The sequence below is a fragment of the Erinaceus europaeus genome, chromosome 23 (genome assembly GCF_950295315.1).
Source record: "Erinaceus europaeus chromosome 23, mEriEur2.1, whole genome shotgun sequence".
Classification (NCBI taxonomy): Eukaryota; Metazoa; Chordata; class Mammalia; order Eulipotyphla; family Erinaceidae; genus Erinaceus; species Erinaceus europaeus.
The window spans coordinates 10,132,013-10,150,422 of NC_080184.1; the positions used below are offsets into that span (position 1 = coordinate 10,132,013).

General features: G+C 41.9%; 2 protein-coding genes, 1 long non-coding RNA gene and 1 other non-coding gene across 16 annotated transcripts in view; 2 read left to right on the forward strand and 2 right to left on the reverse strand.

Moving 5' to 3' along the window:
• Positions 1-18,410, forward strand: part of LOC103127428 (zinc finger protein 709-like) — a 393,603-nt gene that overhangs the window by 248,837 nt on the left and 126,356 nt on the right. The window lies entirely within an intron of this gene.
• Positions 1-18,410, reverse strand: part of LOC103127427 (zinc finger protein 709-like) — a 426,106-nt gene that overhangs the window by 26,873 nt on the left and 380,823 nt on the right. For 2 of the 8 annotated variants that reach the window (XM_060181677.1, XM_060181678.1), the window contains exon 1: positions 1,327-1,462. The exons of 5 other annotated variants lie outside the window; for them this stretch is intronic. The gene's annotated coding sequence lies outside the window, so the exon portion shown is untranslated. Of the gene's footprint in view, positions 1-1,326; positions 1,478-18,410 lie in introns of those variants that run through there. One more of the 8 variants, XM_060181674.1, reaches the window with a different exon arrangement.
• Positions 1,662-18,410, forward strand: part of LOC132535541 (uncharacterized) — an 85,000-nt gene continuing 68,251 nt past the window's right edge. Inside the window, exons 1-5 of the long non-coding RNA XR_009547320.1 lie at positions 1,662-1,965; positions 3,980-4,047; positions 4,126-4,196; positions 5,337-5,431; positions 6,550-6,622. This is a non-coding gene — a long non-coding RNA (uncharacterized LOC132535541). The remainder of the gene's footprint in view (positions 1,966-3,979; positions 4,048-4,125; positions 4,197-5,336; positions 5,432-6,549; positions 6,623-18,410) is intronic.
• On the reverse strand, positions 10,880-11,010 carry LOC132535695 (small nucleolar RNA SNORA44). Its single transcript, XR_009547410.1, has one exon. It is a non-coding gene; the product is annotated as a small nucleolar RNA SNORA44 (small nucleolar RNA).

Consider the following 18,410-nt stretch of genomic DNA (forward strand, 5'->3'; position numbering starts at 1 on the left):
TGGGGAGCCTGGGGCTCAAACTGTGATTCTTATGCTTGTCCTTGTGCTTCCCTACACATGCACATAACCTGTGCTCTACCACACAGCCCCCTATCTTTCCCCTTCTACCCTGCACTCCCATTCCAGTTTCTCTCTGACTCTAGCCAAAATTAATCAATAAAAATATTGTTTAATATGACTACAAGTAGCTGAGCTAATTAGTAGAGTGGGTATGCAAATCACTTTCAAGTGAGACACCCAAGTCTCTGGTTCAATCTCCAGATTATCATAAATCAGAAATGAACAGTGTTATGATAAAATTATGAGAATCATAAAAATGAATAACAAATTCTGGTTCCCAGCTGGGAACAGGTAGTGGGAAGGACCTCACATTCTCAATTTCTGCACACTACAATGAGGCCACTAGAATTCTGTGAACACTCTTCATGCCACTCACGTTAGACGGGGGACTGCTTAGGATACTACAACAGCCTTATTAGAGGACAGGACAATCCTGAAACACTTCTGCTAAATTCATATGCAGCAGGTCCAGGGATAATTTAACATATATTTAAAATTTATCATTGAGAAAAATAAAAGTAGGGGTCGGGCGGTAGCTCAGTGGGTTCAGTGCACCTGGCACGATGCTCAATGACCACCATAAGGATCGCGATTAGAGTCCCTGGTTCCCTACCTGCAGGGGAGTCGCTTCACAAGCTGTGAAGCAGGTCTGCAGGTGTCTATCTTTATCTCCCCCTCTGTCTTTCCTTCCTCTCTCCATTTCTCTCTTTCCTATCCAACAAAAACAAGAATAAAAACAAAACAAGGGTAACAAAAGGGAAATAAGTATTTAAAAAAGAAAAATAAAGGTAAAAAAGAATTAAAGAAACCCTTAGTTTAGATCTACTGAAACCCAAGGTCCCAAAGAAGGCAGAGAAATCACAGCATCCCTGTCAAAGTCAGGTGCAAGGTGCTGCTGACCAACATGTTGACTCCCCAACCTGCCCATCTTGCCTGGGGTCAGCAGGTCCTTCCTTCCTTGCTCGCCTCACCTTGGGCCAGACCCTAAGACACTCAGTAGGGAATGGGACTGGACCAAGAAACTGCATCAATGACACAGGCGGAAAAATAAAAATTGGGAAAGGAGTAGTGATCTCACCCCCTCTCCATAGAGCGCACTGTGTTTAGTTCCCCCACAAAGAATCGGGACAGCACAAGAGGAATCCAGTCTCGGGGTGGATATGGTGGACTGACCAGGGAGAGGCCCAGGCAGTGGCTGCATTCCAGAATATTTTGGGAAGACTTAAGCGACCCCTTCCAACATCAGCCTCAATGAGGGACACTTACGAGACTCTATCCAGTGCTGAACTTCCTGACGTCTCCTCTCAAAAGTCCAGATTCGCAGAAGTTGAGAGCAACACAGAAAAAAGTACAGAAAACTGAGGGTCCCAGAAACAGGATGGATCTCTAGGGTGTCTTACTTCCTGGAGTCTCTGCACAACCCACCATCAGCCCAGATTGGTCCATAACCAAGGTATCAGAGTTTATTGGATGAAGCCCTTGCCATACACATGACTCCTCTTCTGATTGGAGAACGCTTACACCTAATCAACATCAGAGCTTTCTAAGTGACAGGAATCCTCTCCTATCAGCTTCTCTAGGGGGGTGTGCCTGGGGAACCATGAAAGCCAGAAATGGCTGGATTTTTCTTTAGAGTAGTCTTCTAGAAGATTCAGCAGCTAAAAAGCTATGCTTCCACCAGCTTTCTCATGCACTTTGCTTACTCCTGCTCACTCTCTTTTCTGCTGGTTGGCCATATGTCACACAACATTGTGACCCCGCACCCTGAGGACTTGGTGCTGCTCGCTGTGCTGATGACTGCACACTGCTGCCTGCTCACAGCCTGACTCCAGGAGTGCAGTGAGCTCCTTTGACCCGGAGGGTGCTGGCATGCAGTCCTGTGAATGCTGAGACCTGTCTCTGTAGGTAAGTCCACAGACAAATAAGAATGGATAACAATAGAAAATGGTTCTGGAACTGTGGGTTTCAGCAGTGTTGAACAGGAAACTTCGGGAGATGTGGCTTATTGTAGTCTACCTGAACTTGAGACCAAATGCAACAGATGACTTTGGTACTTAGCAGAGTGCACAAGCTGCTACTGAACTAGACTCGCTGTTAAGGGGGAGGGAGTAGCTAACTGGGGCCATTTTTGTACCCTCCTGGAGGAATTCCAGACTGACTCTGACAGGGAAATTGCAAGAGAGCCAGGCATATTTCAGGGTGATGAAAAATTACTGGGAGCAAAAAAGGACAGGAAAAAAGGAAGTACAAGCCATGTAGCATGGCTACACTGAGACAAAGAGAGAGGAAGGCCAGAGCCTCCTGGTCTTGCAAGCTCTAAAGTTTCAAGGGGGAAGGGCAGGAGCCTCAGGGGATGTGTCTGTCTTTAGGTGATCCCACATCAGCATTTTGTGACTTTTTTTTCAGTCTGGTAGGCAGGCAGTGCTGGGCTTCTGTCTTCTGCCTAGTTCCATTCTGGATCCTCCATGATGCAGAGGGAAGGGTGTTGCTTTCCCTAAGCTGTTCACAACACACACCTCTACCAGGATAAAGTAACTTAAATTAATGGGACTCCTGGAGAAAATCCAGGACTCATTAATAAGTTTTATTATGGGAGTCGGGCGGTAGTGCAGTGGGTTAAGCCCACGTGGCGCCAAGCACAAGGACCAGCTTAAGGATCCTGTTTCCAGGCCCTGCTTCCCACTTGCAGAGAAGTCACTTCACAGGCAGTGAAGCAGGTCTGCAGATGTCTATCTTTCTCTCCCTGTCTCTGTCTTCCCCTCCTCTCTCCATTTCTCTCTGTCCTATCCAACAATGACATCAGTAATAATAACTACAATAAAACAACAAGGACAACAAAAGGGAATAAAATACATAAATAAATATAAAAAAATAAGTTTTATTATACAGATGGGTGGCTGATAAAGATGATAGAGAGTAATCCTTCAGAACTGGATGATCTAATGAGTGAGGAAGCATATGAAAAATACATGAAATTGTGGGAGTAGAGGCATAATGGTTATACTAGAGTCTCCCATGCCTGAGGTTCCAAAGTTCCAGGTTCAATCCCCTGTACCACCATAAGGTAGGTCAGAGCAGTGCTGTAGCAATTATTAATAATAATAAATAAATATTTATTATTAATAATAATGTTATTGTTAATAATTAATAAATAATTAATAATACCTAAACTCTATCAAGGAGGGTAGGGTAGATAGCATAATGGTCATGAAAACAGACTCTTAAGCCTATAGCTCCAAAACCCCAGGTTCAGTCCTCCTCACCACCATAAGGCAGGGCTGATCAGTGCTCTGGTGAAGAAAAAAAAAAAAAAAGACAAAACCTATCAAGGAGTAAAAATAGAAACCTTAAGCTAGTATGAAACAACTTAATGTAGAACAGTTGCTTTAAATTATTCATAGATATAAGACTTTAATTAACAACTTCTAAGAATAGCAGTAGAAGGAGAAATTACTTACAGCAATACTACTGGGTTAAATTACCCAATAAATTAACTATTGCATAAGAGCATGACATAGTTCTTTTTTTTCCCCCCATAACACCTGATTATATATAGGCCAGTCTTCAGGTATAATATCTATTTTTATGAGAATGTCTAGCTAAAAATCATGTAATTCAAAGATAGCATTAATGTCTTAATTCATTATAATGTAAATGCTCACAGCCATCCCTGGTCACAGTACTTAGTGATATTTACTGGAAATAATTGGCAGTGGAGAAGTAGTAGTTACATAGTCCCAGACCAACAATACTATCTTAATTTTTGAAGTACAATGTGTTTGATGGTACTATTTCTTTTAAAATGTTTATTAATGAGAAAGGAGAAAAGAGAGAAAGAACTAGACATCACTCTGGTACATATGTTTTGAGGGATTGAATGCAGGACCTCATACTTGACAGCCCAATGCTTTATCCACAGAGCCACCTCCTGGACCACTGATGGTACTATTTTTATATAATGAAGCAATAGTCTTCCTGGAAAACAAGGTAAGTTTGATTATAAAACATTAAATTAAAAAAAAAAGAAACTACTCTTTTCAGAGAGCAGATAATGCATCCCTTAAGGAGCTGCTCATGGAAAGATGACTCTGACAGCAGAAGAATGCTGCTGAGAGCCAGGAGCCATGTGCAGGGTGGTGAGTGTGGGTCCCCAAGGCTGGCAGATGGAGGGGCTGCTTCAAAGATGCAGGAATGTAGTTGGAAGCAGCCCTGAGGCCAAGGTCTCTGGCTGAGTCCTCCACATCCTGATAGGAGCCCAGGCCTTAGGCTGCAGAAGGACTTCCCCAGCATTTATCTTGTCTTCTTTTAGGTTGACTGGACACCAGACCCTGCCCTCAACCTCCAGCATGGCTTCCCCTGGGTTTGAACTGATTCTCCTTATGTGTTAGAGCAGGAGTTGAGTCCTGCTCTATCCTTGAGTGAGGGTGTCTGGCTCTGGAATCAGAACCTAATCCTGGGTTGTAGAACCAGGAAAAACTAGAAGACACCAGACAGGGTGATGAGGCTGGGAGTTTAGCACTGTTGCTCAGCACCCTGCAGCCTCCACACATGTCCTGTTTAGCACTGATTGTTTTGCCCTTATAAGCCCATAGTTTCAGTAAATGTAGAATAAGAGGGAACAAGCAGTTATGCACCCAGTTGAGCACACACATTAGCATGCACGGGAACCTGGGTTCAAGCCCCACACCCTACCTGCAGAGGGAACAGCTTATGAGTGGTGAAGCAGGACTGCAGGTGTGTATCTTTTTCTCTCCTATATCTCCTCCTTCCCTCACAATTTCTATCTTATTGAATGAAATAGATTTAAAAGGGGGGGGGGGAATGGCCACTGGGCCTGGTAGATTCATAGTGCTGGCACTGAGACACTGCAGTAGCAACTTTTATAATAACAAAATAATAATTACAGTTTTATAAAATTTACTTATTCGATGGAGATATCCAGAAATTGAGAGGGAAGGGAAATAGAGGAGGAGATACAAACAGAGACACCTATAACAGTGCTTCACCACTTGCAAACTTTCTCCCATGTAAGTAGGGACCAGGGAATTGAACCAGGAATCTTTCAAATTGTAACATGTTCATTCACCCAGGTGGGCGACCACCTGCCCTCTAAAATAATACTTCTTTTTAAATGTAGAATGAGGAAGTCTATTGCCTTCTTTCTTTATAGCACTGTGTCAAATTGTTGGGATCCATCTGCTGTCCCTTTCACTCACCCCCCCCCAACATTGTTTACATTAATTTTACTATAATGGTTTATTTATTTTATTTGATAGGACAGAGAGAAATTGACATGGGAAAAGAAGACAGATAGGGATAAACAGAGACAACTATAGCAGTTCTTCACTGCTTTTGAAGCTTCCCCCTGCAGGTATGGACTCAAATCACATGGACAGTACAGCTGCTTTGTCATATACATGAAACACATTTGAGAATATCCCAGCTGACTGGAGGAATCTTCAGTGTTTCTGTATCTTTCTCTCTCTCTCTACTTTAAAAAAGTAATCTCAGAGGGGTTTAACACTTGAGTGGCAGCATTCCATCACTTGACTCTATGTCCCCTTAGGAGCTCATGCTTAAGTTGTCAGCAGCTTAAACTGTGCCACCTTCTGGGACATAGGCCTTAGATTTTTTTATTTTTTATTTTTATGTATTTATTGGATGGAGATAGCCAGAAATCAAGAGGGAAGGAGGACCCAGAGAGAGAAAGAGACAGGGAGACACCTGCAGCCCAACTGTACCACTCAAGAAGCTTTCCCCTGCAGGTGGGGACCAGGGGCTCAAACCTGGGTGCTTGCACACTGAAACATGTGTTCAACCAATGCACCACCACTTGGCCCCAGGATATAGATATTAATAAGACCCCACAAAATGCAGCCTTGATGCCTCACTGAACTCAGGAGGCAGAACCACCCTGTCTTCCTGACACTTATTGAGTTGTCTGGAAGAGGCAGGTGCTCTGTGGACTCTCCCTGTCCCTGGAGCAAACAATCTCTGGGCCAAATGAAGGTTCTTTGGGCAACAGGAACAGAGGTCCACAGAGTGTTAGAATCCAGAGGTTCTGCCTATTGTGTCCGTGTAATCTTCAAGTGGGCTCAGTGGACTATAACAGCCACTCTAGGGGCACAGAAGTGGCATGTCTATTAAATTTCAATTTCTTCTTCAGTTACATGGGCATAACTTTTCATCCCCCATGGAGTTGCCAACACTCTGAGAAAAATCAAGAATTATCCTAATCATATCATCAATTCTATGTGGAATGCATTCTTTAATTATCTTTCTTATTACTTACCTTCTAAGAAGCAGAGGTTGAAAATTTATGAGGTCTTTTTAAAGTATCTTAAAATATTTTATTTATGGGGCTGGTCAGTGGCACACCACATTGAGCACACACTTTACCATGAGCAAGAGCCCTGCAGAGGGAAGCTTCACGAGCAGTGAAGCAGTCAGTGCTGCAGGTGACTCCACTATCCCCATTTCTCTCTCCAGGTCCTGCTGGTGGGATGGTGCCTTGGATTGCTGAGAGGACACTGCAGAGTCTGGAGCATCAAGGAGGAAGATGGTGGGTGAAGGTCCTGAAAACAGAGGTCTGAAAAGGCTGCTTCAAAGTGACCTAGATGTAGGGACTGGGTGTTGGTGCACCTGGTTGAGTGAATTGTTAACAATGTGCAAGGGCCTGGGTTCGATCCCCGGGTCCCCACTTGCAACGGGAAATCTTCGTGAGTGGTGAAGCAGTTCTGCAGGTGTCTCTCAAGATAATTTAAAGACAAACAAACAAAGTGACCTAGATGCATCTGGAAGCAGCCTGTGTCCAAGTTCTCCTGACTGTCCTCTCTGTAGTTCTGCTTTTTGACCCCCACCCTTATAAAATGTATGATGTCCTTCTGGCCTGCTCTGGACCCATAGGGGGATCCCGAAATCTGATTGCTCTCAACTGGGTTTTCCCTGGACTCCTACCTGCTTCACCATGGGACCAAGCACCTGGGGGCCCAGCGTTCTGTCCTATCCTGAGTATGGGTGCCTGTACCTAAAGTCAGGTTCCTGCTTGTATTGGAGAATAAGGGAAATGTTAGATGGTCCCAGGTAGAATGATCAGATTGGGGGTTAGATACTGGGGGTCAGAACCCTGCAGTGTCCTGCTCTGCCCAATGTAACACTGACTGCTTGGCTCTCACAGGGACCAGGGTTTTAGTCAATGCAAATTAAGCAAGCTTTCCCCTCCTTACTTTCTTCCTTTCTTCCTTTCTTTTCACCAAAGCACTGTTCAGCTCTGGTTTACGGTGGCCCAAGGGATTGATTTTGGGGCTTTGAAACCTCAGGCTGGAAAGTCTCTTTGCATAAATATTATGCTGTCTATCCCCACCCACCTACTTTTTTTAATTGACTGTTATAGTGAAATTTGCTGCCCACATTCCTGTCCCACCCTGTGCTGTTTATGTTCTTAAATCATGTTGTTCTGTCTTAGTCTGAAAGTGTCACCTGCATAAGTATTCTAGGAATGTCACCTTTTGAAAAACAGATAAAAAGTGTTCATAAGGGCATAATTACTTTTCCATGAATGTGCAGATCTAGTCTTCCCCATCATCTGCTAATAGATGGTAAGCAGAATTTAAAGCAATTTTGTAAAATTTGACCTGCAAAATCCAGATATTTTTAATTATTTTTAATTAGTAAATGTATTATTATACAGAAAATAGACAATTGACATTTGGTTTTCTAGAAAGGGACAGTTAGGATCCAATAGCTAAAATGATAGAGGTGGCCTCAATAATTGTCTCTGGATAGGGTACCTATCTTGCCTTATCCATGTGCCTCTGTCTCTATCTCTCTGTGTGAACAAAAAAAGTGACCTAGGAGTGTAAAAACCATGCATGGAGAGGCCCAGTATCCTCGATAACTAAATCAATTAAATAAACAAAATAATCATAAGTATCCCTAGAGCTATCCTCCCCTTCTTTGTCCTTAAAGGTAGTAGAAGAAATAGTTACTAGGAAACTTATTAACCTAAGAGGTTGGGGCTCTAAAATGAAGCCACAAAGAAAATCGTTTGAGCTGCCAAGTCGTGGTACACCCTCTTGAGTGCACATCGTACAGTGTGCAAGGACCCGGGCTCCAGCAGAGGGAAAGCTTCTTGAGTGGTGAGATAGTGTTGCAGGTATTTCTCTCTCTGTATCTCCCTCTTCCCTCTCGATTTCTGGCTTTATCAAATAAAGAGAGTAATTTACAAGCTTAAAGAGATATATATATTTGAAATATATGTCTTCTTTCTTTCTCCCTTTACTTTTGTGTGTCTCAGTGTGTCTATATGTCTGGTGAGACTAAGTCTTCCTTGGTCTGCATAGTGGAAAATTTTCACTGCACCCAGTGGACTTTTGGTTTTCATTTTTCTCCAATAAAAAGTAAGAGACAATGCTGGGGAGATTCCATAGTGGTTATGCAAAACACTTTTGTGCCTGAGGCTCCAAGATCCCAGGTTCATTCCCCAGGATCAGCATAAGCCAGAGCTGAGCAGTCCTCTGTTCTTTCATGTACCTCTGTTTCTCTCATTAAAATAATCAAAAATAAAAAATATATATAAAGAGGAAAAGAGACAAATGAAGAAAAACCACAACTGCTCATGATGCTTACTCATTTCAACCCGACTGCTCAAATGTGGTGGCATGGTCCTGCTGAACACAAGATGTGCACCCTTTCTCCCAGGTGAGCTATCTCCCAGCCCCAGCCTGTTTCATTGTTAACAACACGCAGGCGGTTTCCAGCACAGCACTTCTGGTCATTGGCCTACAGGAGCAGCAGCATCGCTCACAGGGGGGCTTAGGATGTGAAGGCCTGGTCCTGACCACAAACTCACTGAATTATAATTTCTTAGAGTAGGTCCCAGGAAACTGTGTGATTTCTGGGCCCATTTAAGCTTGAGAAGGCAGGTCTATAGAATGTTACTCACCACAGGATTTCCAGTAGACTCACAACAAAAAGCCTGTGTGTGCCCTCTTGCACTGTTTCTGTATCTGGTCTGGCTGTGGCTCTCAGTATCATTTTAGTTTAAACGTCCAGGCAATGTAAAGGTCTGAGTCTGAACTGAGTTAAGTGGGGAGACTCTCAGACTGTGATCTATCCTGAGTATGGGTGCTTAGACCTGGAGTCAGGGCCTGTTGGTGTTGTGGGATAAGGGAAATGTTGGATGGCCAAGGCAGGGTGATCAGGTTGGGGGTTAAGCACAGGGAGTCAGCACTCTGTAACATCTTCCTGTGACCAGTGGAATAATGATTGCTTGGCTCTCACAGGACCCAGGGTTCAGTAAATGCAGATCAAGGAAATATTTTATTTTATTTATTCTTCCAGGGTTATTGCTGGGGCTTGGTGCCTGCCCTATGAATTAACTGCCACTGGAGGCTATTTTTTTCCCATTTTGTTGATCTTATTTTTGTTGTTATTGTTGTTGCTGGATATTTCAGAGAGAAATCAAGAGAGGAGGAGAAGAAATTGGGTGGGGGATAGATACCTACATACCTGTTTCACTGCTTGTGAAATAACCCCCTTAGGTGTGGGGGCTGGGAGCTCAAACCTGGATTGTTACAGTGGTCCTTGCACTTCATGCCATTTGCACTTAACCCACTGTGCTGCTGCCTGGCCACAAGAACCTTTACTTTACTTTTATTTTTTCTCTTCAGAATAATGCTAATCTCTGGTTTATGGTGGGGCAAAGTATTGAATTTAGGGCTTTGGATCCTCAGGCATGAGACTTTCTTTTCATAAACATTATACTATCAACAACTACCCTGCTATTTCTGTGTGTGTGTGTGTGTGTGTGTGTGTGTGTGTGTGTGTGTGTGTGTGTGTGTGACTATTGTAATGAAGTATGTTTCCCCAATTACTCCTCACCCTGTGCTGTCTATGTTTTTACTCCTACCCTGATTCTGTTCCTGGTTTTGGCTGTGACTATCAGCATCATTTTTGTTTGGATTCCAGGCAATGTAAAGGTGAGAACTGAAGTAACTGGGGTGATTCTCAGATAGTGAATCTCAGTATGAGTTCAGGCTTTGACCTAAAGAGGGACTCCAAGGACAGCTCTACATGGAGAGGCAGGTCAGTGCAGCCCACATTCCTCATCACTGAAATAGAATCTGGGGCAGGGAGAGGGGCTCCAAGGAGTTCATTGGTCTCCAAGGAGTTCATTGTTCCAAAAACTCTTAGACAACAATAGATTACAACATTGGACCTTGTATCTATTTCTGTGTCCTTCTTGCAGGTGACATATCATCAGGTGAAGAGACTGCACTGGTATGCTTAAAGACTACGCTAACGATGCAGTTGTGCTTACTCTGGATATTCTCACCTGAGAAGAACGAGGGGAAAAAAGAAGCCACAGGTTCTCTGGTATGTGTCTTGTTCCTGTCAGAGTTTGTGTTTCATGTAGAAATGACAGGTTAATTCTCTGCTTCTTAATTTTTTTTTTTCCTTCGGGGTTATTGCTCAGGCTTGGTGCCTACACTATGAATCCACTGCTCCTGGAGGCTATTTTTTCCCTTTGATTGCCCTTGTTTATTGTTATTATTGTTGTTGTTATTGCTGTCATTGCTGTTGGATGGGACAAAGAGAAATTGAGAGAGGAGGAGAAGACAGTGAGAGGGAGAGAAAGATAGACAACTGCGGACCTGCTTCAGCACTTGTTAAGCAATCTCCCCTGCAGGTGGGGAGCCAAGTGCTCAAACTGGGATCCTTAAGCCAGTCTTTGCACTTCATGCCATGTGCATTTAACCCACTGTACTACCATCCAGCCCCCACTTCTAACCATTTTTTTTATACTTTTTTTTCTCTGAAATATAGGGGAAATGAGTGATAACTACAGTTACTATGACGACCTGTGTTGTCAAAGTTTCTTCAGGTTATTTTCCCATGCAGTTGGAGACCCCATGATTGCTACCAGCCATAAACCTTAGAAACATGCATATACTTTTTTTTTTTTCTTACCAGAGCACTGCTCATCTCTAGCTTATGGTAATGTGGGCATTGAACCTGGGACTTAGAAACTTCTGGTATGAGAATGTTTCAATAGTCATTATGTTATCACCTTTTCTCAAACAATTCTAATGTTTAAAACTATATTGTTAGAACTGTTTTTATTTATTTAAATCTTTTTATTTATTTCTTCCCTTTTGTTGCTCTTGTTTTATTGTTGTAGTTATTATTATTGTTATTTATATCATCATTGTTTGATAGGACAGAGATAAATGGAGAGAGAAGGGTAAGACAGTGAGGGGGAGAGAAAAATAGATACCTGCAGACCTGCTTCACCACTTATGAAATGACTCCCCTCAGGCTGGAAGCTGGGGTCTTGAACCGAGATCCTTACGCCAGTCCTTGTGCTTTGCCACCACGTGCGCTTAACCTGCTGTGCTGCCCGACTCTCAGAACTCTGTCTTAAATGCCACTGTTGCCTTCTCATTCTCTCCATATACTTTTCTACATGAGATAGAGTGCTAACTTTAAAAAAAAAAAAAAAAGAAGACCTGCAACTATTCAAAATGCTTCCTTTTTAAAAACAACACACTCATAGGTTTTATCAAAGGACAATGTAAAGGGCTAGGTGGTGGTGAACCTGGTTATGCACAAATATTATAATGCACAAGGACCCAAGTTTGAGCCCCTGACCATAGTATCAGCAATGAGATTCCTGAAGGTCCAGAGAGGTGCTGCTGAAGTCAACCGACAAAAACAACAGTTCTGGGGCTTAGGTGTAGACCTCTCCTTTTGTTGAGCCTGGCCATTTTACCTGGCTCTTTCCAACATGGATAGATCTCTGTTTTAATAACCCATGGATACACCTGTGTGGTCATGGGTGACTTTTAACCTCAAGGGCTTCAAGGCCTGGAGTCAGTGTTTTCCCTAGAAGCTGTCCATCAGGTGGGAGGAAGAGGCTAGTCTGCTGGATCTGGGCCTCTTTGTAATCCCCACTCCACCTGGGGAATGTGGCTGCCTCTGTGGCTGTGTGAAGACACACCTACTTTCATGCCCACTCCTACTCTACCTAAGGTGGATTTGCCTGGTCCTTTCTGATGATGTGTCTGCCTTGGTGCTGCAAACCAAGGAGAGAGGACAGCTGCAGACCTCCAAGAAACTGGGAGAGAGATTCTAATAGTCTTGGAGAATAAGTTTCCCTAAACCTCCTTAAAAAAATAACGTGAAGTGCAAAGCACAAGGACCGGCATAAGGATCCCGGTTCAAGCCCCTGGCTCCCCACCTGCAGGGGAGTCGCTTCACAGACGGTGAAGCAGGTCTGCAGGTGTCTGTCTTTCTCTCCCCCTCTGTCTTCCCTTCCTCTCTCCATTTCTCTCTGTACTATCCAACAATGATGACAACAATAATAACCACAACAACAAAAAACAAGGGCAACAAAAGGGAATAAATAAAATATTTTAAAAAAATAAATAACATGATTTTTCATGGTTATTTAATGCTTATTGTGTTAATAATAAAAAATGTAGAAGCACAGCATAATGGCATATATACTTATATCTCACTACATGTCTAAATACATGTATGGGTGTGTGCTTTACACACAGAGATAAACACATAGATGTAAATATAGATATAGATGTGTCTTACCCAAAAGGAACAAGCAGACAAAAGCAAACAGACTGTTTCTAAGACATTGTGAGAACTGCAGTGGTTATTTTTGGGGAAGTGGGTACACAGGACTTTGATGGTGGGTGTGGTGTGGAACTATACTCTGTAATCAAACTATCTGTTATTTGTTTGTTTGTTTGTTTGTTTGTTTTTAGATAATGGGTACAGTTCCATATATTTCCCAGCACCAGAGTTTCATATCCCATCCCCTTCATTCAAAAATTCTTTATTATTTATCCCTCTAGGACTATGGTCCAAATTTCTTTATGGAGTTCAGAAGGTGGAAGGTCTGACTGTTGTATTTCTTCTCCACTGCACATGAATATTGACAGGTTGATCCATACTTCCAGCCTTTTTCTATCTTTCTCTAGTGGGGTTAGGCTCTGAGAGGTGAGACTATGTAAAATATTGGTGAGGCTCTCTGCCTAGGGAAGTCAGGGTAGCATCATAGTAGCATTTACAACTTGGCTCCTGAAAGGTGGTAGAATAAAAGCATCAAGTTCTTTGTTAAATGTGGCAATTAGCAGTGCTGTCATGGGCTGACAGGAAGTGCTGCTCTGACTCTGAGTTAGCTCTCCTTGGTATGTCAGTCCTTCGTAGTGGCAGGAAATGAGCCCCATTATTTAAAGGGTAGAACAATGGCTGCTACCTGGTGGTTATGAGGTGGTGGGGCCATTCCACAGATCTAGCCTGGGCTCACCTAGAGGCCAGGGTCAGTGTGGGCTTGACTAGGGCTGGGGGTCCACAGCAGTCTTGCCCATGGGTCTGGCAGTCAGCAGGGTTGGAACCTCCAGAGCTGCTCTGAAATTGTGCTTGTCTTCCCCTGGGGAGGGAGGGAAGTGCTGATTCTTTTGGGGGTGGGGCTTGAGCCACATTCTGTGAGAGCAGGGGCAGTCCTTGTAGGTAGCAGCTCCACCATGGAGTCAGTGACATTGTACTGAACCAAGTGACAGGTCAAGTCCAAGATTAAGGGTGGGGAAAGGGAGGCACCTTCTAAACTAGGGCTTATAGGGGGATGCATGTAGGTGGAAGGCAACAGTGGGGCCACCTCTGCAATCTGCCTGACCCTCTCTGAACTCACTGGATGGGAGCTTGTTATATAGTACTTATAGTTGTGATTGTTTTTTATTTCTTTTGGGGGGAATAATGTTTTACATTCCACAGTAAATACAATAGTTTGTACATGCATAACGTTTTTCAGTTTTCCACATAATAGTACAGTTTCCACATAATAATACCCAGTAGTTCCTCTCATCCTTTTCCAGGGCCTATATTCTCCCCACCCCCCTCACCCCACAGTCTTTTACTTTGGTGCAATATACCAATATAGTAAATATTGTTATTGAAAAGCTGTGGATGCTTAGTGGGTGGATATAATGACCTCTTGACACTGGAGGAACAGGAACAAGCGCCATCACCCTGATTTGCCTGTTCAGCACAATCAATCATGTAGTCTTCTGCCTGTGGAGGAGTCATGAGCTTACACTCTACTCCACTGAGGAGGCATGATTTCTTTAGGAATCAGTGTGGCTCACCCAGGCCTGGGTCCTAAGACAGGAAAAGTTCCCATGTATTCTGCTGGTTCAGAAGTGGATGGAACTCATCTTGTCATTATGACCCTCATACTGTAACTGTGTTCATCTTAGCTACACTCTGATTACCCCAGTACATCACTTAAGCCATGAGTTACAAACCACACTTTTACTGGCATGACATACTGCTCACACCAAAAAAACACAGGACAGTCACCATGAATGTGCTTTTTGTTTGTTTGTTTCAAATTCATGTATTCAGTTCTCTAAATTCCACATGTGAGTGAAGTCATCCTTTACTTCCTTACTTCCTTCACTAAACAATCTTAAGTTCCATCCATCTTATCCCAAAGAATACAAAGTCATCTTTTTATTGCTGAGTAGTACTTCATTGAGTATATGTCCCCTGACTATTTTATGCAGTCTTCTGTCATAAGACATTTTGATTGCTTCCATTTTTGACTATTATGAATAATGCAGCTATGACCAATGTGGTACATATATCCCTTTGAATTGTTATTGTTTATGTTGTATAGATGCCTAGTAGTAGAGTTTCTGGATAACAAGGCATTTCAATTTATGTGTTTAAGGGTTCTCCATTCTGTTCTCCACAGTGGTTGTACCAGGTTGCATTCCCACCAGCAGTGTAGTTGAGTTCCTTTAATTCCAAATCCTTTCCAACACTTATCCTCTCCTGCTTTGTTGAGAACAGGTGTGATGCAGTATCTCGATGTGGTTTAAATTTACATTTCTCTTGTGATCAGTGAATTGCTGCATTTTTTCATATGTTGTGGTCCATATGTATCTCTTCTTTAGAAATTATCTATTCATATCTTCTACCCCCTTTTTAATTGAGTTGTTCTTTTTCTTTATGTTGAACTGTCTGAGTTTTTAATAGATGTTTGATAGCAAACATCTTCATGTCTGAAGAATGGTGTGCAAATATGATCTGCCACTTCCTAAGCTTCCTGTTTATCCTTATGGAGTTTTCTTTTAATGTATGGAAGCTTTTTAATTTGATACATCTCACTTGTTCAATCTTGTTTTTTGTTTACCTTGCCTATGGGGTGAAGTCTCCAAATACATCTTTAGTGTTAATGTGATGAAATCTTTTACCAGTATGTTCTAGGTACTATATACATTCGAGTCTAATATCCAGATCTTTAATCCATTTTGAGCTAATTTTGGTGTATGGTGTTAATTGGTGGCCTAGTTTCATTTTTATATATATGGCTGTCCAATTCTGCTAACACCACTTGTTAAAGAGACATTTTTTTTTTCCCATTGGGTATATTTGATCCCTTTGTCATATCTGAGATGCCTATACCTGTGTGGGTTAACTTATGAATTCCCTATCTATTCTTTTGGTCTGTATGTCCACTTTTATTCCAAATATCACATTATTTTAAACTACTGTTGCTTTGCAGTATAACCTAAAGTTAGGCATCATGATGACTACATTGTTGTTTTTTTTCTTCTCAAAAATGTGTTTCCTACTTGTGCCTTTTAAAAGTTCCACACAGATTTTTTAATAAGCCCTTCAATTTTCTTGAAATATGTCATTGGAATTTTAATAAGGATTGCATTGAGTCTATAGGTTGCTTTTGGCAGAATTGCCATTTTAATATTTACTCTCCCAATCCATGAACGGGATGTTCTTCTATTTCTTTGTATCATCCTCTATTTTAACAGTGTCTTATAATTTTCCTTGAAAAGATCCTTCACATCCTTAGATTTATTTCTAGACAGTTTATCTCTTTGGATTCAATTGTCATTGTGATTGCTTCCTTCAATTTTGTTTCCTCTGGCCTATCTTCTGTGTAGAGAAATGCCACAGATCTTTAGGTATTGACTTTGGAAACTTCTATTGAACTTATTGCTGATTTCCAGTAGTTTCTTGGCTGAGTTTCTGAGGTCCTTTGGGTATATCAACATATCATCTGCAAATAGTGATCGTTTAACTTTATCCTTTCCAGTTTCATTTCTTTCTTGGCAAGGAGTCTTAGCCCTATGTTGAATGAAACTGGTGAGAAGGGGCATACTTCTCTAGTTCCTGATTTTAGGGAAAAATCTTTCAATTGTTCCCCATAGGATATGATTTTAGCCTTGAGTTTGACATACATAGCCTTTATTATGTTGAGGAATTTCCCTTCTACTCCTAGTTTCCTGAGGGCCTTTAGCATAAATGGGTGTTGGACCTTGCTGAATGTTGTTTTTTTCTGCACAATTGATTAGATCATTTGTGTTTTATCTTTTTGTTGATCTGGTGGACTACATTAATAGACTTGCAAATGTTGAACCATCCCTGTTCCCTAGGGATAAATCTTACTTGGTATTGGTGGGCGATTCTCTTAATAAATTGTTAGATTTGATTAACCAAAATGATGTTGAAGATGATTGTAGCAATGTTCATCAGCAATATAGGTTTATAGTTTTATTTTTTGGTGGAGTCCTTCCTTGGTTTGGGGATAAAGGTGATGTTAGCATCATGGAATGTGTTTTGGAACATTGTCTATTTTTTTTTTTCTCACAACATGTTGTGCTGTCTGGAGAGAAAAATTTCCATATTTGGCTAGAAAGTCACACCCCAGTGTCTAAACACTCATTTGTGCCTTCAGACATAGTTTTTGTGTTAGACAAGGTCTACAGTTTTATATATTCATTGTTTTATTTTTGGAGGGAGCATCAATTCGGTTTCCTATTATTCCATGTGTACACCTCCTGAAAGATGATCCTATACTTACTTTATCTAGCCTTGTGTCAGTGGGCATCTAGGTGGCTTCCACTCTCTGGATATTATGAGTAATGTGACTGTGAACATAGAAGCACATATGTCAAAGAATCAGTGACGCACTAGCCAAAAAAAAAAAACTGGAACATGTCTTCATACTTGTGTGTGCCCTGTGTATTTCTTTTTTATTTGGTAATTTATTTGTTATTAATCATATGTTAGAAGATTGTAAGATTATGATATCTAGTTCAAAACCACATCTACCACCAAAGTTCTTTATTTCCACCATCTTGGAGATAGCCACCACAGCTCTCACAGATCTAAGTTTTCTCGCTTCTGGTTTTTGACTGTTTAAGTGTTTGATTTTGGTTTTTCACAATTACATCTGAGTGAGATTTCTAGACCCTATATATGAGTGAAATCATCTTGCAGTTATCTTGTATCTCTTTACTTATTTTCCTAAGCATAATCACCACCACTACTATCCATTTTATCCAGTTCTATCCCTTTGGCAGGTGGGGACCAGGGTCTTGAAGCCATCTCCTCATGCACTGTAACATAAGTGAGTGCATAACCAGGTGCAGCACTGTATGGTCCCCTGAATGTGGCATTTCTTTAGCAATGAAAAGAAATTATCTTGGCTAGGTAAGAAAGAAAATAATAAAAGTGCATTTACAGGTACTCAGTGGAAACACACATACACACACACAAATGTATATATGTATATTACCTGTATTTATTTATTTAATGTATTTTTTGCCTCCAGGGTTATTGTGGAGGCTCGGTGCCTGCACCACAAATCCACCGCTCCTGCTGACCATTTTTTCCCCTTTTGCTGCCCTTGCAGTTTTATCATTGTTGTGGCTCTTATTGTTGTTGTTGCTGTCGTTGGATAGGACAGTGAAAAATGTTGAGAGGAGGGGAATACAGAGAGGGGGAGAGAAAGATGCACACCTGCAGATCTGCTTCACCGCCTGTGAAGCAGCTCCCCTGCAGGTGGGGAGCAGGGAGCTCCAACCAGCAACCTTCCACATATCCTTGCGCTTTGCACCATGTGTGCTTAACCCTCCGCGATACCGCCAGACACCCCTGCATTTCTTTTTTAAAGCAATATTACCTGTGTATTTTTTGAATCCTTATTATCCTGAGGATCAGTCCTGGAAACAGTGTCATGAGACTACACATGTAATCTCTGGTATCACAGAGTTCCTGGAACAGTAGCTGGAGCTCTGGAGCCATGGCAGGAGGGCCATCCCATTAACCCTCCACGGAGTCTGCCTGCCCACATCTTGGTCCTGCTCCCTAAAAGATTTTTCACAGAGAAACAGGCATCAGATAGAAGAGCCAAGCAGCAAAAAGGTTTTTTTTTTTGTTTTTTTTTCAGTGAATCACCAGCTTTTGGGAAGAAGTTTTGAACCTGAAAACTCAAGTCTCTTAGTCTCAGAGTCCACAACCAGAGC